At 36.5% G+C, this 26,448-nt stretch overlaps 1 pseudogene; it reads left to right on the top strand.

Moving 5' to 3' along the window:
* The first annotated feature begins 819 nt into the window (after positions 1 to 819).
* On the top strand, positions 820 to 25,977 carry LOC141660925 (uncharacterized; annotated as a pseudogene).
* The last annotated feature ends 471 nt before the right edge of the window (positions 25,978 to 26,448 follow it).

Below are 26,448 nucleotides of genomic sequence, written 5' to 3'. Positions count from 1 at the left end.
TCAGTTGTCAGTATCTGCATATATAAGGATATGACACTGTCAGGATAAGACTGTACTACAGGATAAGTTAGAATATGTTTGATTGATACAATCCTAGTATTGGAGGAGTTTTGTATTGTCGGTTCCTGACTTATAGGAATGTAGCTGTTGAGTAGATATGTATAGAAACTAAATATACCATACTATAACATATCTTATAATTGATTGAGATTGATCTTATAGTTGTGTGATATATAAACACAGATTAGGCTACCACTTTTGGTACACATCTCGAATATTATTCATAACCTAGCATTTTCTTAAAAATCCTGTTTCTTGAAAAAGTTATGTAACAGTTTATAAAGATTTAATAAACTGTTATTTGATCTATATTGTTCTTTACTTCCTTGACAATCAATTTATTTATTAATTGTATCGAACCCCATTAAACAATTATCATATTATGGGTAACAAGACTGCCAAAGCTATATGTGATGCTTTGGAAACTCAGTATCAAGGAACATTGGCAATAAAAAAAATAGAAGGGTTGTTCTTGTGCAAGAGTATGAATAGTTTGATGCTAAACCTGATGAAACCATTACTGATATCTATGACAGATTTCTGACACTGTTGAATGATCTGTCATTGGGTGGAAAGGAGTATGACAAGGAGGACTCGAACACCAAGTTTCTAAGAGCTCATCCAGAAGAATGGGATACACGGGCATCCATTATCAGACATTAGTATGATCTTGATTTACGACCACTGGATGAAGTCTATGGGATGCTAAAAATTCATAATTTGGAGATTTAACAAAGGAAGAACAGGAAATGTCAGAAAATGAAAGTTGTTGCTCTCAATGTTGAAGCTCACAAAGGCAAGGAAATGGTCAGTGAGAGTTCAAGAAGAAGGAACATGGTTGAGGAGTCAGATATTGCTGAATCATTAGATCCTGACACAGATATTGATGAGGATTCTGATATTGAACTGGATGATTCTCAAGTAGTTTAAATGGCTGCCATGTTGGTGAAAGGTTTCAGGAGGATGAGATTTGGAAAGCCACAGAGAAAAGATGGTTTTAATAAGAATTACTCTGGTGATTAAAAAGGGAAATTTAAAAAGAATGAAGGTTAGTACTCAAAAGGAAAAAAGTTTGACAAGGCCAAGGTGACTTGATACAACTACAATGAAAGGGGACATCTGGCTACTGAATGTCCTAAGTCAACAGGAAGGGCACTTTTCACCTCAAGCTCAAACAAGGACTAGATGGACACATCAGGACCTGACAGTGATGTTAAATGTTATGCACTAATGGCAACTCATGGAGAGGATGGGCCTTCCACTGATAAGGAATAAATGACTATTTTCCTATAGATACTAATAATTTGGCTAAGTTAAAAAGATTCTTACATTCTCTACATTTTAACTTTAAGAATAATTCAATTGAAAATGATAATTTAATTACTGAGAATAAAGAGCTTAAAAAGAGAAATGATCACTTAGAATCTGAGCTTATATGTATTTAAATAACCCGAATTTTTGGGAATTTATAAAACATTAAATGAATAGTAACCCTGACGATCGGGGAAACTTTTGAGCCCACACTATGTTATGCATGGAAAGTTTAGTTTCCAAGTCGATATTGTGATTATACGTACCAAATAAGTGTATATAAAAGTCATTAGTTTTCGAAGAAAACCAACTTTGTAAAACGACCTCATCTCATGAACCATCAAGGAATACGAGAATCACTTTACAATCACGAATCTATAATTCTACAAAATTAAACCCAAGTAGGACCTATAAGAAAAGGAATTACCCCGCGAATCGCTTATGGAGATTTATCACGATAACGAATAAACGGCCAAGCGAATATGTAATAACTCGAATTTTTGAGACCTTGTAAAATGTTTAAATGAATAGTAACCCTAACAGACGGGAAATTTTTTTTGAGCCCACACTATGTAGTGCATGAGAAAATGAGTTTCAGAGTTGATATTACGATTATACGTACCAAATGAGTGTAGGTAAATGCTATTAGTTTTCGAAGAAAACAAACTTTAAAAAATGACCGTATTTATGACTCATCGAGGATTACGGGAATCACAATATAATTATGAGATTAAAACCCTACATATTTATACTCAAGTATGATAATTAAAAGTATAAGGAATGAATACGAAAGGAATTACGTCACGAACCATTTACAAGTAAGTATTACAAAAATGTTTAAGCAACCGAGCGAACGCGTAAACGATTAAATAAACGTAACACACTAACTAAACCATGGTAAGGAAGTAAACATGGTTACTTCATCAAATAGTGAGCTAGCCATAGGATTATCAAGCTAGCTAGCAAAATAGTGTGCTAAGGAAGCTAACCATGTAGTTTAGCTTGTAACTTAGCAAGCTATTAAGATTTATCCCTAAGATTTGCAACCAAGAATCAACCTAGAATGCTATACTAGGAAGAATAAAATCAAGTGCAAGATATCACCCCATCTTCCTGGAAGCAACCTAGCAAATCAACCAAGCTAAGCAACCAAGAGGAGTATAAATACCCCCCCATCACAATTGCTTCCATTCGACAATTTGAAGAAGAAAAGGGGAATTCAAATTCAAAAACTCAAGTTCTAGCTCTTGTAAAATCATCCAATTAATTCTCAAGCCTCCTAGAAATTAAACTAAGGTAATAAAATTCTTTCATCTCTTTTTATCAAGGTTTGATGGGTGAAATAAAATCAAGAAACTCACTAATGAATAGTATGAATAGTAACCTCTGTTTGGTTTCTTGATTTTAATGGTGGTTTTAGGTTCCAAAAATCACACCAAGTACTTCCAAGCCTCCACCATCCTCAACAAAACATCTCAAGCTTTCAAGAAAGGTAAAAATCTTTGGCCCAACTTTATTTAAGATTCATTTTTAAGATCCATTTAGTATGTGGTAATAAACCTAGTGTAATGAGTGTTATTGATGAAATCTTGATGATAAAGTTAAGTAGATTTGAGGTTGGTTGTTGTTGCCTCAATAACATGATGTTCTTGAGAGGAGTTTGTGTGTTGATGATGATATGATGATTGTTGGTGGTTGTATTAAGAGTTAGGGCATAAAGGAAACCCCGATCGTAAACGTAACTTCGTTAAAACCAACAAATCGTAACTTTAAGTTTCTTCAGAAAGTCCCGAAGTTCTAAACTCTAGTTTCTTGAAAAATAACCATTGTTTAGGATATAAAATGTTACAAGGATCGTTTAGGCGCTTGAATCGCTTGATTCTGATTTACGGATCAAAAGTTATGATCGTTTTACTAGAAGTGATTTACGCGACAAAAACTGCTACGAATCACGAACTTTGAAAATATAAAGGATAGACTTAAAAGGGTTCATAAATCATGAAATTTTTACAGAGAGTAACATATTGAGTTTCCTAACTTCCATAAAAATTTCAAGTGAAAATAATTATTTCTTTTTTTATAAAAATATCAGAGCCGAGACCGCGCGAGTAGAAACCGTAAGAATCCATAAGCGGAGCCGACGGCGATAATAAGAATGAACCTAAGATGCTTAGGAAAATGAAGCGACCATAATGTGAATATGACTTAAAGGAATGATAAGGGTAGTATGAGTTGAGAGGGTGCATAATAAGTAGCGCATGAGTGCGAGTTGCCGTAAATTGGAACGGAACCTAATGAAATGAAATGTGTTTATGATTATAGATTTCCGAGCGGAACCTAGAGCATCCTCCACCTCGAGACACCCAGGTAAGTTTACGAACCCAACTCCATTTTTACTGTTGTGTTGTGAAATGATTGTTTTACTACCATCGCATAAATACCATTCTTGCCATGATACGTAGTTGTTGAAATTTCGCATAATGTAGTGATGTTGTACGATAAAGTATATATCGTTAAATTTTATTTCGCTTTAAGCGTGACGTATTATATAAGGCAGAGAGTCGGTCGGGATTTAAAATAAATCATGGGAATCATTCCGGTGATATTATAGGGCGATTATAAGTCCATAGTAGTACATTTTAAAGGGACTCATCATCCACTTACGAAACATTAAACACCTCGAACTTTTATTAAAACGATTTCCCAATGATCATATTCCCTCAACTATATTTTATTGTTTGAATAATAAATACTATATACTTATTCCTTATTATAGGAGTAGTATACTCCAATGATTATTTATTTCAAACCCGATTAATCACTATAGATTATTAATTATGGAGACAAAAACCAGTTGAGGAATATTATTTTAAATATTCTTTTAGAGAGTAAACCCATTCGAGGTTTAATTATTTATTGACTATTATTTAATTAATTATTATTCTTAAAGGGTTTATTATTGATTTAAAAATCATAGATCCTGATTTGAAATATACTTTCTGATTTCAGAATATCATTCGAATAATTTCAGATCGTCGGTGAATATTATCCCGACTTATTTAATATTTTGAATATAGTTTCAAGGAGAAACTTTTCCCCCTTATTAATTATCTGTTGACAACGGTCAACTCACATCCTTAGTACTTCCTCCGAAATTCTCGGAAGTACGTATATACATATATATACACTTATATCTTAGAGAGATAAGCTGTTTTTATCAACAAGCAAAACGCTTGGGGAACTTCGATGTGGTTCGAGTTGTCGAGATTGATAGAATTCTTTTAAAGGACAAGGGAGGGGTAGACTCTGGTACTATGTGTGCTAGATGGACTACCAAAGGTACCGCAAGCAAAGGTACTCTGTGTACTCAGGAACTTGTTAAGTATGCGTATACCCAAAAATGGGACACGTAGCCCGAATGCAGCAAGGGTGATAACCGGGATACGAAGGTGTCGTCCTTCTACTAGTAGAAAAGGTTACTATTATCGTATTACGATTGATCATCGTATACGGTGGCTCCAACGAGTGTGCTAGTTCTTCCAATTGGAATTGAGATGCAATACCGTAACCCAAGCCTAGGTGCTGGGAGTACTATTAAGGTATTCGCATGATATTAAAATCCCTTAAATAATTGTTTTCATAAGAAGGTGTGTATCATGAAGGAAAACTATTTTCAAATAAAACATAATTATCATATATGATGTTGTTATACAGTCATTTTCATACTGTACATTATTATGTTGGGCATTATAGCTCACACTTATTTTCTTAAATTGACACAACACAACAGTGAATCAAGATGCCTTCCATGAGAACCACAGCCAGGAAACGGGTAGGAAATGGCCAGCTGTTCCGTAGATTGTTTGGTGTTGTACCACAGGTAGTCAGAATAAGCTGGATTAGTTTTTAATTGTTTATAGTTCGGCTTATTTATAAGTATGACTTATGTAAGGTAAGAAACAAGAAACATATATTTGGTCGGCGGACTAGCCTTACCTAAAGGTCACTCCCCGGTAAGATTAATTACTTTTGGGTTGTAATAAATATCACTTGATGGTTGATAATTACTCTAGTTATGATGGTTCGTTTCCAAGACAATAACCCGTAAGTATGTGTGTGTGATAAGTGTGGGGTCGTGAAGCGTGAGTATTTATATATTGTAGTGTGAGTTGTGTGAGTTTAGATGGCGTGGCCTCCGAGGCTCCTGCCCCGGGTTTTTGGGCGCCACATAAATGGTATCAGAGCCTTAGGTTATCAAATCTTGGAAATGATAGGACATAAAATACGTAGACATAAGAATAACAAAATAATCAATTAGAGCTCAAGTCGAGTTCGTCTTCGGGCTACAGGGGTAGTCTTGACCATTTTACCCTCAAGGGAATTCCAACTCTAAAGTTAGTAACACCTTGCCTATTATGTCAGGTACCAAAGGAGCCTAGGAGGGAGGTTGATCATGTTGATGATGTCATAATTCCTGAGCGTGACCCTATTCCCGAGTCAGAGAGTGTAATAACCCCAATTTTTGGAAATTTTTGAAACCCTTATGAATAGTGTTTTTGCTGAATGAGAAAACTGTTCATGCCACGCTATGTAGGGGTTCTGTTATTGATCTTATGGGATATTATTAGTACTCTATGTGGTATATAAGTGTATGTAAAGATCGTCAGAATCCAATTCCGAACACTTTGGTTTTTCCCGGAAATCCACAAGATACGGGGAAAATTGAGTATAAGGTAACAGGATAAAAAGGATTTAAATTAAAGGATTATATTAGAGGATCATAAAAAGGAATATAACGTATTGAGAAAGGTTAAGGGAACCTAAGTAATAAGATCCCGGGTATGATCCTTCAAACGATAAACGAGAACGAAAGTTAAGCGAACCGTACAACAGATCAGCGGTCATTAGACAAACGATTAGGAAGCTAATCAAAGGGTTTAATGGGAGTGATGTCATCCAACCAATAGAAAGGAAACAAGGAAGGGAGGATGACATCATAAGGGTGACATAAGCATGACATGGAAGAAGGGAGGTGTGGTTGATTAAGAACCACACAAATTCAAGGGCAAGGTGGTAATTTGCTAAATCAAAAGCAAAACCAAGTCAACCAACTAGCAAATCATTTCATCAAAATCAAAAAAATCAACCAAGGCAATTGTTCTTCACTTTGCTCTCGGCTTTCTTCACTTTTCAAAGCATAAATTTTCAAAAATCAAGATCCAAGCATCCTTAATTGGTAAGAAAATTCCCTAACCATCCTTATGCTTAGTTATGGCTATATCATGAGTTTAAGCCATTAATTCTTTCTCTAACTTCTCCATTTAATCAATGAAGAAGACAATGAATAGTGTTTTCAAGTTTTTAACTTGAACTTTTTCTTGTTTTTCTTGAAGATCCAAGCTTTCCTAAGGCTTCTCCAAGCTTCTTAAGGCTTCTTAGCTCAACCCACCACTTCAAGTAAGGTATACCATTCTCAAACCCTAGGTTCTTATATTTTATAAGGTGATTTTGAGTAGTGGGTTGTTATTGTATCTTGTTGATATGATTTAGAGTTTGAGGTTTGGTATGATAGTGAAATGAGTTGGTAATTTTGTGGTTTTGATTTAAAGAAACTTAAGTATGATTAAAGTTAGGTTTAAGCATATGTATGAATGATTAAAATTGAATTGGTTGGGATTGTTATGATGTGATAAGGATGGGTGTTTGTTGTTTGTTGGATTTGAGGATGGTTTGTGTTGATTGTGGATGGTTTAAAAATGGGAAATCGCGTAAACATAGCCGTCGTAACGTCCGATTTTCTTTGGACTGTTTTTGTGCATAGCATTAGGACCCGAGAACCCCCTGCTAAATTGTGACCACTGCCATGTTTAGATAGCTCATGTTACGAGCTTCGTTTTGATATGTAGTTCGTTCGATTCCGATGCACGGTTTAGGAGAAACGACCGTTTCAAGTAACGGCGTTTCGCGAACGAAACATTTCCCCTCGCCTTACTTTGAAACATAGGTTAAAGACCAAAAAGGACTAATTGAAGTATGAAACATTTATGGTAAGTGTGTTAGGCAGTTGGTAAGACACTCGCGAAGGAATCGCCTTAAAACTCGTAAAGGTTAAATTATTAAAAATGGTGGAGCCGAGGGTACCCGAGTGACTTAAGCGAATCAGTAAGCGCAAAACGAGCGTTAGAGTCTAAGTTAGTTAAAGTATAGATTTACAAGTGACTTTGGTTTAATTCCAACTTACTTGTTGCTTATAGGTTACCAGACTCGTCCCGAGCCATTCGTAACCCCCAGTCGCTCAGGCAAGTATTCTATCCGTTATACTGTTGTTGTGATGTATACATTTGCATATGCATTATCTTGTGATATTGCATGATTGTTATTAGCAGATTTTTGCGATATATTGTAGCATGTGATATGGTATATATGCATGCCTGTTTTATATTCTTGAAATATATATCTGTTGGTTATTTGATAATACCTATGCTAGAGGATAGTTGTATCTTGCGTATACCCTTAGTATAGGGACCCAAAGGTGAAAATATTTTCTAAAACCGGGAGTCGAGGATCCCGAGTAGATTTTTGTATATATGGATATGGATATATATATATATATATATATATTTATATATATATATGGTTATAGTTTTTCCAAACTATTAACCGAATAAGGTTTATTCGATAACTTTATTTTATTTAATGAATATTATTATGAATATTCATTCGAGGACTTATGACTCCTTTTATTTTATTATTGGAATATTATTCCGAATATTATTCGAAGGCGTATTACTCCTTTACATTATTTATTGAATATTATTTGAATATTCATTTGAGGATGTATGACTCCTTTATTTTATTTAATGAATATTAATTATAATATTCATTCGAGGTATTATGACTCAGCGTATTTTATTTATTGAATATTATTTGAATATTCATTTGAGGATCTATGACTCCGATTATTTGCTGAGATATATTCTTTATTTTATTAAAGAATAAGGTGTCGATAATCAAACTTATTTTTGATTATTCAAATAAAGATATTACTTTCGTATAAGTATATCTTTGATTATTTGCTATTCCTTTCAAGTATAAGTTTTAATACTTCTACTTCAATTATTTTATAAAGATTATTTTTTTATGGGAATATTATTTAATTAATAATATTCAGACATTTTCTAAATATCCTGGGGACTGATTTACTTCATTAAATCAGTTTTACTCCAAACACTCTTTAAAGTGTTTTCGAGTCTTTAAAATGATTTTCAAAAGATAGAGCGGATCCCAAAACTATTTTTATATTTAAATTTAAGATCTTCCTTTTAAAAAGGGGATTTAAATACTCGCTCAAAACATGGGGGATCCGGCTCGGTGGTGTGTTTTATATTCGCAACAAGGTTGCTGTCTTGGTAAAAGAGTTTTTGATTACTTACCCAATATTCGGGAAGTAAAATTCTTGGAACAAGTTAATCCATTAACAGGCATCGCCTGGGAAATATCGGTGAGTTTTCCTTTCCAACTAGATACGACTTCTTGGTGGAGCCGTATCAACAAGTTTCTACTTGGGGAAAGGGGGAAACGAGCTTTACGTTTCAGAGTCATGGATTTCATCTGAACTAGGAGTGGCGTAAGTGGCCGAGTAGCGCCGGCCCAGCCTTATTATATTGGCCCAAATGGCCTGGAAGTTCCGCTAAGGCGGTCCATTCCTTAGGAGTTCAGTGTTCGGTTGACAAGTAAATCCGACAGGTTCTCCTCTACATGTAGAAAATGGTGGGGTTGTACTACTACGACTGATCATCGTAAGTGGTCTTCCTGGCGCGGTAAACTCCCGTAATGAGTTCATCATCCATTTGGATAATTCTGCAACACTACCCGTAGCATTTCGATCGAAAGGCTACTAATGGGTGGTTGCCGAAGCATTGACAGGGTCAAACATTTTTATTGGTGTATCCATTGAATGAAGTATCTCGTAACTTCATCTCTTTTCAAAATATTTCAAAGATCAAATATTTTCAAGTTTTATTTGTGGTCTCATCTATAAGATGACCTCGTGAATCTTATAATACTTTGAACGGTGATAGTTCAAGTAGCTTTATAAATGATATAAGTGTAGTGAAGTATTTGGTAACTTCATCTTTTAAACTTATATCTAATTAATAATTGTCTTATGAATGACAAAGATTTTCAGAAAAACGTTGAGACAAGGTTAGATATATGAGATCACCTTGCAACGATATTTTTATATACAGTTATACACTGGGATTTTGTGTATATTATGCATGGAAGAGGACTTCCAATATTTTGAAAAGTATATATGTATATATATATACTGAATATTTTGCGACTTCATAGCATTAAGTTATCAACTTGGTTCATTTCTTTTGACCAAGACTTTCATGAGTATTATGAGTAGACTCATATATTGTTTATCATTATACATATTATTTTGGTGGGCTTGCTGCTCACCCTTGCTTTCTTCTTTCATCACACAACATCAGATAGATAAGATGAACAGGACCAAGCTCCCAATTCGCGAGCGGATAGGAAGCGTTCCGCAGCTTCCTATAGGCATTGAAGTCACTGTAGCTGAGGTAGGGAACTACCAATAGACTAGGCTTCAACTTTTGATGTACCAGATTTATGTATACTTATGAATTGTAATAATGGCAAAGAAATGTAAATTTATTCAGAACCCTTTTAAGGTGTATTGACTTATAACTGTGGAATAAAACGACTTGTGATTATTTGTGGATGTTCATCTCTGAGACTATAACGTGTGGTGTGTGTTTATTGTGGGGTCACAGTACAGAGTAGTTGATTGTGTATTAAGATCGGGTGTTATTAAGGGAAATGGATCTCGTGACAACCCGGATCCCCGACCCCGGATCTGGGGGTGTTACAGAAATGGTATCAGAGCTAAGCGTTATAAACCTCAGAGATGATGGGACGTTAAGATAATAAGTTAACTAAGATAATAAGAACTCTTGCCAAGTTCATAGTCGGACTACCTAACGTAGTACTGACAGTTAAAACCCTTATGGGAACCCTTATAAGTATCGTGATAGTAACATAGTTCGTTCTCGTATAGGGCAGCGGAGCACCGAACCTTGAGGTTCAGGAGCATCCACATGAGGATGTTTTATTACAAGTTGGAGATCAAATTATGAATCCGATGGAGTACCCTAATGAGGGACCGGATGAGGTTCAGATAGAGAATGTTGCGGTTGAGGATGTTATTCCGGAAAGGATTGTGACTGAGGAGGATCTCATGGAGGATCCTGATGAGAATGAAGAAAGGACCGCTGAGGAGCTGATGACCGTAGTCAGGGCGACTACCAGAGCAAGAATGGCCGCGAGAGTGGCACTAGAGGATGAAGAGTTGCCAAGGGCACCAAGGTTAATGAGGGCAGAAGGAGTGGGGCCTTCCACGACCCCAATTATACCAGTATCAGACCCTCTTCCAGAGGCCCCTGTAGACATCCATGAGGTTCCACCAATTCCTGTCCCATCCCCTGTACAGAGTCCAGCACATACTGAGGAAATGCCACCTTTATTCCCTGCACCATTGTCACCTGATACCGTGCTTGGTTATCCATTTGGATCTCCTGGGTCTGCACCACCCGCACCCCATGGACTGCTAGATGCTACCACTCAGGCTTCTCTTATCGCTGATTATCATATGACTTTGGGTGGCCTGTCAGAGGCCCGGAATGTTAGGAGTGATCTGTTGGATCGACTCACTGCACCAAGGATTGAGGGTGGGATACTTCCGGCAGGATTAGCGTATAGCATGGAAAGGATTGAGGCTACCTCCCGTGTTACAGCTAGAGGCCATCTTGAGGGTCAGGTTGATCCAGCTCTACTTGCAACTATCTTAGACCTCATCACCTCTGTGATGGAGCAGGTTAGGGATGTCGTGCGTGCTCGCATCTCTTAATCCATGGTAGTGTGCAGAGCCAGAGCAATCAAACAAGGGTTTCATGTAGCACCGCTTTCGGAGGATTATCCTAAGTAATAAATGATTAGTTTTAATGACGAGATGACTATCTATGGTAGTACTTTTGGGATAGGAGCGATAAGTTCATATGATGTAATCCTCTTTAATATGTTCAGTTGTTGTACCCTCGAACAAATGGTTATGTATATAGTCGTTAATTTCAGTTCAGATCAGTATGTTGGTGATAAATCACATTGTTAATTGCTCTATTAACACTTAAGAGAGTGTCATGAAGTTTATCGAACTTAAGAATTCATAATTTGCAATCGTGCAAGGACTAAACGAGGGGAAGACTTAAGCAAAGTAAGTAAGACAAATATCCGGAGATTCTCAAAATTTTCCAAGTAATATGCCCCCCCACAAGGAATAAGATGAAGGGCAAACCTTGAACGTGATAATCAGGGAGGTCGCAATTAAGATATAAAGAACCCGGAATATAATAAAGTGGAAAATGAAGATTTTAAATTAAAAGATGACTCCAAGTATGGGGAGTAGGAAGAAACATTTAGACTGAGGAAACAAAAGTCGAGCGAGATAAGGAGACCCAAGACGGTACTCCTATACGGCAATTCATGGACCTGTCTAAAAAGAACTTAGACTATTATCCCCAACCACCACCCTGAGGAGACAGTGCTGTGAGAAATTCTTTCAGGACCTCTAAGTCGCTAAGCTCTCAGAGTTCCAAGGAACAAGCTGACCCAGTCGAGGCAAGACCCTGGCTAAAGGAAATAGATGAATCATTTGAGATTCTAAATGATTGACGAACCACAAAAGACTGTTTTGTCACTTACCCTCCTAAGAGAGAGACCACCCGCTGGTGAAAGGCCAAGGAAGGCACGGAGCAAGAGATTATAATAAACTGATTTAAGTTCAGTCAATTGTTTTCAGGAAAGTACTTCCCAAAGACAAGGAGATAGTGTAAAAGCTTTGGAGCTAGAACAAAAGCGGATGAGTATGATAAATTATGAATCTAAGTTGAAAAAGTTATCAAGATTCGTTCTGAGGACACGAATCCAGAATGACGGGATGTTTGAAATCAATGCTTGTGTTGTGTTGGTTCATGAAATAACGATAAGAGAAAGGAATATAAAGGCAAGAGAGTTTGAGGAATGATAAGGGAGTTGGGTATGAGGAAACCCTAAAGACTCGTAGAAATAGAAATAGAAAAGTATGTAATCGTCCGGATGAGAGTGATTCACCATGAGTTAAATTGATGGTTGAAGGTATAAGAGATACATATATTTTATCCCCTGTAAGTTGGAAAGATTCGAGGAAACCTTGAGATAATTCGAAGGATAGATAATGAGACGCGGATAGACTGAGGAGACAAGAAAGTAAGAAACTAGGAAAATTGGATGAAGGAAGTGACCTTCAAGAATGTGAAGTCTAAGACCGGTGGCATGATACCCAGAAAGGGAGACGCCAGGTATGAAAGATATCCCAACATTGAGATGACTGTTGAGATAAACAACAAAAGTAAATAAGGAATTATTAAGAAGAGGTTCACGTTGAACACGACCAATATCTTCCAGAACATCCATGTTATCGTTACCAGATTAGGCAAGAAAAGCGGATAACCGTTGTTATCTTTTGGAGGCCATTTTGATTAACCTCATTTTGTATACAGATGTTATTGTGAAATTAGGAATATACTATCGAGGTGGGAATGATTGAATAAGATACCCTTATCAGGGATATATGACTCTATTTATCCATGGATGGATGCATGTACCTTTTCAAAGGTGGAATTAAGGAATGAACATCAGTAACTTAAAATGAATCCTAGGGGAATGCATAAAGGTTGGCATTTCACCCTTAATAGGGACAGTATGAGTTTTGACAGGATGAATTGGAAAGGGTTAAGGTAACAACAACCTTTAAGGATCAGTGGAGAATTTTTTTCAGAAGTATATAGACAATGGTTCTAGTATTAGTAAATGGTATCCTGATATGCCCTGTATCTAGGGAATACAGGAGGAACGATTGAAGGATAACCTTAGAGGTTTTACAAGGAGAAAGGAAATATTCAAAATTCTCAAGAGTAAAAATATTGATAAAGGAAATATGACGTAGTTATAATGATGCCAAGTGGGGCACGTGTTAAACCACGAGAAAGTATGGATCGAACCAGTAATGGTCGAAATTGTTCAGGGCAATTAGGACTTAAGAAAAAAAAAAAAAATGTTCTAAGTATGATTGAGAGTCAGTCATGACAGTGATTATCCTCTAAAGACTGAGGCAATAACTTATGGAAAAATGGTGATATTTTTTTTTACTCATAAGATTTAAGGAAAACATCTTCACATAAGCTGTGATTGAAATGAGGTAGAAAATGTAGTTGAAGGTGGTTAAAAGACATTGACTGTAAGAAACTATTACTATCAGGAAAGGCCAAAGAGGTGGCCGACACTTTAAAGGTAAGTGGATAATTATAGGCGCGTGTGCCAAAAGAATACAGTGATGATGGTTAAAACTGTGAAGGCTGTATTATGGTTTGGAAGATTGACATTCCTTCTGATGACTGTGCAATACCCAACCGTAATAGTAGTTAGTAAAGGTTTAATTCGTGTAATCGCCATGAGCGGGCTATTTACCTCAGAAGATACTATCTTGAGATAAGCCAGGACCATAGTTCAAAAAGGACTAAACAAACCTTTGAGTTAAGTCTTCTATTGAAGGTATATGATTAAGAATGGTATTAACCTGCTATCGTTGCTTTGAGCGAAACTCTTCTGTAATTTTATCTACTTCATGTCATGTATGTATGTCAGGATCAGGAGTGTTCTTCATGAATCATGAATGGTGATTATGTTACCTCCTTAGAAGAATTAGATACGAGATGTATGGACTCCGTATGGTTAGTTATTAAGACTTCATGGAAAATGAATGACTACAGTAGGTCAGTGGTGGACCATAGTAAGGCAGCAATGATTCTGCGAGTGGTGAGCTAATTACAACCGTGAGAGTTGTATTTGAATGGTTGTTGAGACTGAGTACCACTAATCGGGTCGTGGTAATGTATAAGTTATCATTGATAGACTAATTAAGTAGAGTGTCTACCTAGTGAATTATTATTCTTTCTTATCAATAGGGAGTCGTATTATTATACAAGGAAGGTTGCGGTGCAAGCATAGAATTCTAGTAACGATGATGTCTAGAATGAGATCCCAGATTCGATTTTCGATGTCGAGGGAGTTTCAAAGGTAATTATGTATGAGCTCGAGGAAGAGTATGGGTCCATAGAATGATGGACGGGATAGCGAAAATATTTAGGCACGTGAAATGCGATGCTATAATACTTGATGTTGATATAAATACGTATATGTTTTGTTCTTCTATGACAAACCTCTATAGTTCAGAGGTAGATTCCAAGCCAGATATTTTATGGTAATAAAATTTTTATGAATATATAATTCTCTTCAGTTCGTTCTTTTCTCTTCTTTTCATTTCATGTAATCTGAGAAGAACAACCCTTCCAGAAAGGGGAGGTATTGCCGAATGACTATCTATCTTTGTGATAGAAGCCTAGTAGGATACCATCTATTGTTTAATTGCTTGTCAAGTACTAAAGGCTGGCCACCTTCTGTACTAACTATGCGATATAACAAGTGTTCATGATCATAGTGATCTCTCAACAAATTCCTTTACTTCTATTTGATTGATCAAATTTTGGAAAATAGAAACAACTGAAAAAGGAGTAATAAAGTGGTGGTAGTATGCGGAATGGGAACACATTCGTGATACTAAGGTTGACGTGGTTATTAAAAGGTTATAGAACGCTAACAAGCAAAAGTATAACCCGTATAATATTAGGAACGGAAGGTAGTAGCGATTACGAACTGGAAAAGAATGGGTATTGAGAAGCAAAAGTTCTAATGATTAGAAGCTATGATGAGAGTCTGTGTAATAGACTTGAAAGAATTTGGAATGATCACTTAATGAGAATTGAGTTATCTTACGACAATAGATCCTATGTCATTATCGAGATGTCGCCTTATGAGATCCTTGAGGGAAGACAATGTCGATCTCCCTTATGTTAGGATGAAGTTGTAGAGCGCAAGATGCTCGGACCCGCAGTAGTCCAAAGGACCAAGGATATGATAGATCTAATCAGAGGACGGCTGGTAGTAGCCCAAGATGGACATGATAAGTATGTTGATTTGACACGAAAGGATAAAGAGTACGAAATAGGGGACCTAGAAATGTTATAGGTATCCCTTGGAAAGGATTGATGAGATTCGGAAAGAAAGGAAAGCTAAGTCCACCAATTGTTGGACCCTTGGATATATTAAGACGTTTGGGAAGTTAGCATATGAGCTAGCCCTACCCCCGAACCTGTAGCAAGTTCATAACGTGTTCCACGTATTAATGTTAAGGAAGTGTAATTCAGATGCCAGACAAATAGGGGCATATGAGCGCATAGACATGCAACCAGACGTAACCTATATGGAGCAACCAGGAAGGGTTATAGAGTGAAAAGGAACGAGTGCTTAGGAGAAGGGTTATCAAACTAGTAAGAGTTTGATGGTAGAACCACAATGTGGGAAAATTGACTTGAGAGTTAGAAAGTGCAATACTAAGAAAGTATCCTTATTTATTTCTATCTGATTCCGGGACGGAATCCTTTTAAGGAGGGGAGACTGTAATAACCCCAATTTTTGGAAATTTTTGAAACCCTTATGAATAGTGTTTTTGCTGAATGAGAAAACTGTTCATGCCACGCTATGTAGGGGTTCTGTTATTGATCTTATGGGATATTATTAGTACTCTATGTGGTATATAAGTGTATGTAAAGATCGTCAGAATCCAATTCCGAACACTTTGGTTTTTCCCGGAAATCCACAAGATACGGGGAAAATTGAGTATAAGGTAACAGGATAAAAAGGATTTAAATTAAAGGATTATATTAGAGGATCATAAAAAGGAATATAACGTATTGAGAAAGGTTAAGGGAACCTAAGTAATAAGATCCCGGGTATGATCCTTCAAACGATAAACGAGAACGAAAGTTAAGCGAACCGTACAACAGATCAGCGGTCATTAGACAAACGATTAGGAAGCTAATCAAAGGGTTTAATGGGAGTGATGTCATCCAACCAATAGAAAGGAAACAAGGAAGGGAGGATGACATCATAAGGGTGACATAAGCATGACATGGAAGAAGGGAGGTGTGGTTGATTAAGAACCACACAAATTCAAGGGCAAGGTGGTAATTTGCTAAATCAAAAGCAAAACCAAGTCAACCAACTAGCAAATCATTTCATCAAAATCAAAAAAATCAACCAAGGCAATTGTTCTTCACTTTGCTCTCGGCTTTCTTCACTTTTCAAAGCATAAATTTTCAAAAATCAAGATCCAAGCATCCTTAATTGGTAAGAAAATTCCCTAACCATCCTTATGCTTAGTTATGGCTATATCATGAGTTTAAGCCATTAATTCTTTCTCTAACTTCTCCATTTAATCAATGAAGAAGACAATGAATAGTGTTTTCAAGTTTTTAACTTGAACTTTTTCTTGTTTTTCTTGAAGATCCAAGCTTTCCTAAGGCTTCTCCAAGCTTCTTAAGGCTTCTTAGCTCAACCCACCACTTCAAGTAAGGTATACCATTCTCAAACCCTAGGTTCTTATATTTTATAAGGTGATTTTGAGTAGTGGGTTGTTATTGTATCTTGTTGATATGATTTAGAGTTTGAGGTTTGGTATGATAGTGAAATGAGTTGGTAATTTTGTGGTTTTGATTTAAAGAAACTTAAGTATGATTAAAGTTAGGTTTAAGCATATGTATGAATGATTAAAATTGAATTGGTTGGGATTGTTATGATGTGATAAGGATGGGTGTTTGTTGTGTGTTGGATTTGAGGATGGTTTGTGTTGATTGTGGATGGTTTAAAAATGGGAAATCGCGTAAACATAGCCGTCGTAACGTCCGATTTTCTTTGGACTGTTTTTGTGCATAGCATTAGGACCCGAGAACCCCCTGCTAAATTGTGACCACTGCCATGTTTAGATAGCTCATGTTACGAGCTTCGTTTTGATATGTAGTTCGTTCGATTCCGATGCACGGTTTAGGAGAAACGACCGTTTCAAGTAACGGCGTTTCGCGAACGAAACATTTCCCCTCGCCTTACTTTGAAACATAGGTTAAAGACCAAAAAGGATTAATTGAAGTATGAAACATTTATGGTAAGTGTGTTAGGCAGTTGGTAAGACACTCGCGAAGGAATCGCCTTAAAACTCGTAAAGGTTAAATTATTAAAAATGGTGGAGCCGAGGGTACCCGAGTGACTTAAGCGAATCAGTAAGCGCAAAACGAGCGTTAGAGTCTAAGTTAGTTAAAGTATAGATTTACAAGTGACTTTGGTTTAATTCCAACTTACTTGTTGCTTATAGGTTACCAGACTCGTCCCGAGCCATTCGTAACCCCCAGTCGCTCAGGCAAGTATTCTATCCGTTATACTGTTGTTGTGATGTATACATTTGCATATGCATTATCTTGTGATATTGCATGATTGTTATTAGCAGATTTTTGCGATATATTGTAGCATGTGATATGGTATATATGCATGCCTGTTTTATATTCTTGAAATATATATCTGTTGGTTATTTGATAATACCTATGCTAGAGGATAGTTGTATCTTGCGTATACCCTTAGTATAGGGACCCAAAGGTGAAAATATTTTCTAAAACCGGGAGTCGAGGATCCCGAGTAGATTTTTGTATATATGGATATGGATATATATATATATATATATATTTATATATATATATGGTTATAGTTTTTCCAAACTATTAACCGAATAAGGTTTATTCGATAACTTTATTTTATTTAATGAATATTATTATGAATATTCATTCGAGGACTTATGACTCCTTTTATTTTATTATTGGAATATTATTCCGAATATTATTCGAAGGCGTATTACTCCTTTACATTATTTATTGAATATTATTTGAATATTCATTTGAGGATGTATGACTCCTTTATTTTATTTAATGAATATTAATTATAATATTCATTCGAGGTATTATGACTCAGCGTATTTTATTTATTGAATATTATTTGAATATTCATTTGAGGATCTATGACTCCGATTATTTGCTGAGATATATTCTTTATTTTATTAAAGAATAAGGTGTCGATAATCAAACTTATTTTTGATTATTCAAATAAAGATATTACTTTCGTATAAGTATATCTTTGATTATTTGCTATTCCTTTCAAGTATAAGTTTTAATACTTCTACTTCAATTATTTTATAAAGATTATTTTTTTATGGGAATATTATTTAATTAATAATATTCAGACATTTTCTAAATATCCTGGGGACTGATTTACTTCATTAAATCAGTTTTACTCCAAACACTCTTTAAAGTGTTTTCGAGTCTTTAAAATGATTTTCAAAAGATAGAGCGGATCCCAAAACTATTTTTATATTTAAATTTAAGATCTTCCTTTTAAAAAGGGGATTTAAATACTCGCTCAAAACATGGGGGATCCGGCTCGGTGGTGTGTTTTATATTCGCAACAAGGTTGCTGTCTTGGTAAAAGAGTTTTTGATTACTTACCCAATATTCGGGAAGTAAAATTCTTGGAACAAGTTAATCCATTAACAGGCATCGCCTGGGAAATATCGGTGAGTTTTCCTTTCCAACTAGATACGACTTCTTGGTGGAGCCGTATCAACAAGTTTCTACTTGGGGAAAGGGGGAAACGAGCTTTACGTTTCAGAGTCATGGATTTCATCTGAACTAGGAGTGGCGTAAGTGGCCGAGTAGCGCCGGCCCAGCCTTATTATATTGGCCCAAATGGCCTGGAAGTTCCGCTAAGGCGGTCCATTCCTTAGGAGTTCAGTGTTCGGTTGACAAGTAAATCCGACAGGTTCTCCTCTACATGTAGAAAATGGTGGGGTTGTACTACTACGACTGATCATCGTAAGTGGTCTTCCTGGCGCGGTAAACTCCCGTAATGAGTTCATCATCCATTTGGATAATTCTGCAACACTACCCGTAGCATTTCGATCGAAAGGCTACTAATGGGTGGTTGCCGAAGCATTGACAGGGTCAAACATTTTTATTGGTGTATCCATTGAATGAAGTATCTCGTAACTTCATCTCTTTTCAAAATATTTCAAAGATCAAATATTTTCAAGTTTTATTTGTGGTCTCATCTATAAGATGACCTCGTGAATCTTATAATACTTTGAACGGTGATAGTTCAAGTAGCTTTATAAATGATATAAGTGTAGTGAAGTATTTGGTAACTTCATCTTTTAAACTTATATCTAATTAATAATTGTCTTATGAATGACAAAGATTTTCAGAAAAACGTTGAGACAAGGTTAGATATATGAGATCACCTTGCAACGATATTTTTATATACAGTTATACACTGGGATTTTGTGTATATTATGCATGGAAGAGGACTTCCAATATTTTGAAAAGTATATATGTATATATATATACTGAATATTTTGCGACTTCATAGCATTAAGTTATCAACTTGGTTCATTTCTTTTGACCAAGACTTTCATGAGTATTATGAGTAGACTCATATATTGTTTATCATTATACATATTATTTTGGTGGGCTTGCTGCTCACCCTTGCTTTCTTCTTTCATCACACAACATCAGATAGATAAGATGAACAGGACCAAGCTCCCAATTCGCGAGCGGATAGGAAGCGTTCCGCAGCTTCCTATAGGCATTGAAGTCACTGTAGCTGAGGTAGGGAACTACCAATAGACTAGGCTTCAACTTTTGATGTACCAGATTTATGTATACTTATGAATTGTAATAATGGCAAAGAAATGTAAATTTATTCAGAACCCTTTTAAGGTGTATTGACTTATAACTGTGGAATAAAACGACTTGTGATTATTTGTGGATGTTCATCTCTGAGACTATAACGTGTGGTGTGTGTTTATTGTGGGGTCACAGTACAGAGTAGTTGATTGTGTATTAAGATCGGGTGTTATTAAGGGAAATGGATCTCGTGACAACCCGGATCCCCGACCCCGGATCTGGGGGTGTTACAGAGAGCCCACCCATTGATGATTCAGACAATGACCCTACTGAGGATGTCCTAAAGGAGGAGACTAACTTTCCTGTCCCCATAGCTAATGGCGTAGTATGGAGGGATGTAGAGATGTACCCTCACCAGGATATTCGCTCTCCTACACCACCCCCAGGGATCCAGAGCCCTATTCCCTATACTTATGATGATGATGAGGAGGCGATATGTGCACAGTTCCACGTAGTTCATGACATATCCTCTAGCGACCCAGATTCACCTCTTCCACCACCAGCGACCATGCATATAGCAGTACACGACTGGATATTGGGTCAACTTAATGCCGAGATTACTGCAATATCTGCTCGCATTGCGGAGTTACGCCAGGCACTGACAGCTGAGAGAGCCACCCGACTAGGATACTGATGTGAATATGAAAGGAAATTTGGTTGAGGATCAGCCTATTAATCTGTTGCTCACTATAATGGGGTTTGACAATGACAAGAGACAAATATGGGTCACAAAGCTTACTTGGACAACAAAGCATGATGAAGGAACGGATGAAGCTTTGCCACTCAGCTGAACAACCAGCATGGGCTGACCTATTTTGGCTTATATAATTAATAATTCGACTTTTGGCTTGCAAGTTTTTACCTTTCACTTGAAAGGGTTTTTCTTGCTTTAAGCACTTAGGATTTTATTTTCCTATTTGGATTCTGTTTTTATATGTTTTCTATTTGGATTTGGATTTTAAATTTGTTTCCTGAAAGGATTCAGATATTGGCTAATTCAAGCTGATATTGAATTTCTCTTGGAATTCTGTTGGGTTTAGGTTATTTGTTAAGCCTATAAATACCCCTCTCATGTAATCTTTTAAGATATATGTGATGATTATGTTTTGAGATAAACTATAATTAGTTTTCTTTCTTCTAAACTTCAATTACTGGATTGTTTTGAAGGTTAGATTCAAATTACTTAGTTTCTGGATTGATCAAAGGAATTTGAGATTCAAAGTTCACGTTTTTGGATTGATCGTGTTCATTGAACTATCCTTTTCTTCTTGTTTTTGTTTCTTTGTGGTGCGATCCACATCAATTTGGTATCAAGAGCCAAGGTTTTTTTTTCTCCAATTTCCTAATAGTTGGGAGATCTAGGTTCTGAATTTTTTTTACTATTCACGGGTACTGTTCACGGGGTTACTGTTCACAGGTTACTGTTCATGGGGTTACTGTTCACGGGTTATTGTTCATGTGCACTGTTCATCAGAATTTTTTTCCCCTTCGTATTTTTCATATGGCTACCAATGAATTACTCATGAAATTAATTAAAAAATTGGAGGATATAGATGTACAAACGGAAAAGCTTGCTGATTCAACAGAGTCTAGATTGGAAGCGGTTGGTAAACTTTTACTTAAGGTGCAAAACGACAAGACACATGATGAACTTGTTGATTCGGGTGATTCTGTTTCACCTAAAGAGAAAAGCTTTAAAATTAATGACCGTGGGATTAAACTTGATGATTTTACAGGATTAGGCAGCCCAGACGATTTTCTTGAATGGGTTCGACAAGTTGAGAAGATTTCTGATTATAAGCGGTTTGATGATAAGACACGATTTCAAATTGCTACGATCAGACTTACAAAGAATGCAGGATTATGGTTTGAGAACCTGAAGGCAAGAAGAGCTAGATCTGGAAAAGAAAAGATCATGACTTGGACAACTTTAAAGAAAAAACTTCGTGCAAGGTATCTTCCGGATGATTACGAACAGGTACAATACTTGAAGCTCACCTCCCTTTCTCAAGATACAATGAGTGTTTCAGAGTATGTTGCTGAATTTGATAGATTATGCTTAATTTGTGACTTGGCGGATAAAGAAACAATGAAAATTGCAAGGTTTATTCGTGGATTAAAACGACCTATTGCTAAAAAGGTAGAATTACATTCATATAGCTCGTTTAATGATGTTTGCAAGCTAGCTATGAAAATAGAATCTCATCAAGAAGAGGAGAAACTGAAATCTACTTTTAAAGGGTTTGGGTTTGGTACTTCCAAAGGGACTGGACAGTTTAAATATAATTTTTCCGATGACTCTACACAAGCTTCGCTGAAAAGTCAATCGACTGGCTTTACTACACAACCAGAGACTTCTTCATCGGCCGAGAAGAAGGCTGAAAGGCAGAAAGTGTACGTGTCTAAAGAAGAGTTCGATAGTCGACAAAAGTGTTTTAAGTGTCAAGGTAAAGGACATATTGCAAGTGAGTGTCCTTCTAGAAGAACTCTTACTATGAAGCAATACATGAAGTGGGATGCAGAGGAACAGTTCTTACAATTTCTCCGAGAAGTGACTCAAGAGAAATTAGTCAATAATGACAGAGATGAAGTTGCTTATGCAGAGAATGATGCTAATTTGCTTGTTGTTGGTAGGATTTTACACACAGAGACTACACCAAATACTGATCAATGAGAAAACTTATTTCATACAAGGTGTAAAGTTGGGGATCAGACTTGCAATATGATTATTGATAGTGGATCATGCACGAACGTTGCATCCATTGACATGGTCAATAAGCTAAATCTTCCAACTCGTGTTCATGAGAAACCATATAAGTTGAATTGGCTTGATGACTCGAAGGGTTTAGACGTGAAAAAGCAAGCCTTGGTGAGTTTTTCGATTGGTAGTTATAAGGATGAGTTATGGTGCGATGTAATTCCTATGAGTGCATGTCATCTTTTACTTGGAAGACCATGGAAGTTTGATAGAAAGGTAATGAATGACGGTGATACTAATGTTTATTCGGTACAAGTTGGGAGTAAACGTATTAAACTTCAACCTTTGTCTCCTAATGAGTATTATGAACATATGCGTGATTCAAAGAAGAAAACTAGCTTATTTTTGTCAGGAAAAGAATTTGAAAAGGAGGCGGCTACAAATGGGGGTATAGCATATGCTTTGTTTATAAAGAAAATAACTCCTAATCAAGGCGATTCAGATCCACTTCTTCATGATTTGCTCGCTGAATTTGGTGATGTTTTTCCAGATGAGTTACCTACTGGTTTACCTCCAGTACGAGGAATCGAACATGCAATTGATCTTATTCCTGGTGCTCCTTTACCTAATAAACCTGCTTATAGATGTGATCCAGAGGCCTCTAAAGAGCTTCAGAGACAAATTGAAGATTTGATTGAACAAGGTCTTGTACACGAGAGTATGAGTCCTTGTGCGGTTCCCGCTTTGCTAGTTCCAAAGAAGGATGGAACATGGAGAATGTGTGTTGATTCTAGAGCGGTGAACAACATTACCATCAAATATCGTTTCCCTATGCCTCGATTAGAAGACATGCTTGATGAGTTGCATGGTGTGACAATTTTCTCTAAGATTGATCTTCGAAGTGGATATCATCAAATGCGGATTCGTGAAGGTGATGAATGGAAAACAGCTTTTAAAACTAAACAAGGATTATATGAGTGGATGGTGATGCCTTTTGGTCTTTGCAATGCCCCTAGCTCCTTTATGCGGCTCATGAATGAGGTACTTCGTCCTTTCCTAAACAAATTTATCGTTGTCTATCTTGATGATATTCTGGTTTATAGTAGAGATAAATTTGAGCATATGCATCACCTTAGACTTTTGTTTGAAAAGTTGCGAGACCAGAAACTTTTTGGTAAACTCGAGAAGTGTTCTTTTATGGTATCGCGTATCTCGTTTCTTGGTTATATTATTTCTGATTGTGGAATACAAGTTGATCCTGAAAAGGTTATAGTTATTTCTTCCTGGGTTGTTCCTCAAACCGTGCATGAGGTGCGGAGTTTTCATGGATTGGCTTCTTTTTATAGAAGATTTATCAAAAACTTTTCTTCTATTACGGCTCCTATTACCGAGCTACTCAAAAAGGGTGAGTTTGAATGGTCTAATCAAGCTCAAAAGGCATTCGATGAGATGAAGGAAAAGCTTTGTAATGCTCCAGTTTTAGCCTTACCAGATTTTAATACACTATTTGAGGTTGAGTGTGATGCAAGTGGAGTTGGTATAGGTGCTGTTTTGATTCAAGCAAAAAGACCTATTTCATTTTTTAGTGAAAAGCTGACTGGCGCAAAACACAACTATTCTAATTATGATCGTGAGTTTTATGCTATTGTCCGAGCATTGGATCATTGGTCGCATTATTTGCGTCCCAAACCTTTTGTGCTATATTCTGATCATGAAGCGCTAAAGTTCATTAATGGACAGCAAAAGTTGAACTATCGTCATGCTAAATGGGTGGAATTTCTTCAATCTTTCACATTTTCCTCAAAATACAAAGAAGGAAAGTCTAATGTCGTGGCAGATGCTCTTTCAAGGAGGGCATATTTGTTAGCTATGGTTGATGCTCGAATTCTTGGTTTTGAGCTTCTTAAAGGCTTGTATGCATCTGATGTTGATTTTGCACAAGAATTCAGTTCTCCAACTCAGAATTACACCATTCAAGATGGGTTTCTTTTTAAGGGGAATAAGCTTTGTATTCCTCATTGTGGTGTGCGTGAGTTACTTGTTCGTGAAGTACATAGTGGTGCTATTGCCGGCCATTTTGGGGTGCATAAAACTTTGGATTTGTTAAATGAGAGTTTTTTCTGGCCTCGAATGATTCGAGATGTTCAATCAGTGGTTTCTAGATGTGCTACTTGTCAAAAGGCCAAAAGTACATTTTCTAAGGGTTTGTATACTCCACTTCCTGTTGCTGAAGTTCCGTGGGATAGTGTAAGTATGGATTTTATCATTGGTTTGCCAATAACGCAAAGAGGGAAGGATTCTATAATGGTTGTCGTTGATCGTTTTTCAAAGATGGCTCACTTTATTCCAATGACTAAGACGGATAATGCACAACATGTTGCTGATCTCTATTTTAAGGAGATTGTTCGTTTGCATGGTATTCCACGAAGCATTGTTTCTGATCGAGATTCAAAGTTTTTGAGTCACTTTTGGAAGTGTTTATGGAGATGGCTTGGAACTAAGTTGCTATTTAGCACATCTCGTCATCCTCAGACGGATGGCCAAACTGAGGTGACTAACAGGACTTTAGGTACCTTACTTCGTGGATTAGTAGGCAAGACTCAAAAGGATTGGGATATCAAGTTATGTCATGCCGAGTTTGCTTATAATCGATCTCATTCTTCTACTACCTCCCGTTCTCCTTTTGAAGTGGTTTATGGTATTAACCCATTTCTTCCAATTGATTTGCTTCCTTTACACAAAGATGATATTCACACTGATGCCAAGAATCGTTTGGATGTCTTTAAGAAGACCTGTGAGCAAGTAAAAGAGAGGATTGAGAAGATGAATGCACTTTACAAGGCTCGAGCCGACAAGAGGCGTAAGCAACCTGTATTCAAACCTGGAGATATTGTTTGGGTTCATTTGTGAAAAGAAAGGTTTCCAAGCAAAAGAAAGAACAAGCTTATGCCAAGGGCAGATGGTCCATTTGAGGTACTTGAAGCTTATGGAGATAGCGCTTACAAGATAGATCTACCAAGTAACTTTGGCGGTGTTAGTGCAACTTTTAATGTGGGTGACCTTTCTCCTTACTTGGATGATGTGAATTTGAGGGCAAATTTTTTTTGATGAGGGGGAGAATGATGTGAATATGAAAGGAAATTTGGTTGAGGATCATCCTATTAATCTGTTGCTCACTACAATGGGGTTTGACAATGACAAGAGACAAATATGGGTCACAAAGCTTACTTGGACAATAAAGCATGATGAAGGAACGGATGAAGCTTTGCCACTCAGCTCAACAACCAGCATGGGCTGACCTATTTTGGCTTATATAATTAATAATTCGACTTTTAGCTTGCAAGTTTTTACCTTTCACTTGAAAGGGTTTTTCTTGCTTTAATCACTTAGGATTTTATTTTTCCTATTTGGATTCTGTTTTTATATGTTTTCTATTTGGATTTGGATTTTAAATTTGTTTCCTGAAAGGATTCAGATATTGGCTAATTCAAGCTGATATTGAATTTCTCTTGGAATTCTGTTGGGTTTAGGTTATTGGTTAAGTCTATAAATACCCCTCTCATGTAATCTTTTAAGATA

The sequence above is a fragment of the Apium graveolens genome, chromosome 5, assembly GCF_009905375.1.
Source record: "Apium graveolens cultivar Ventura chromosome 5, ASM990537v1, whole genome shotgun sequence".
Classification (NCBI taxonomy): domain Eukaryota; kingdom Viridiplantae; phylum Streptophyta; class Magnoliopsida; order Apiales; family Apiaceae; genus Apium; species Apium graveolens.
The sequence above is the reverse complement of the archived record's forward strand: the minus strand, read 5'-3'. Positions and strand labels throughout refer to the sequence as shown.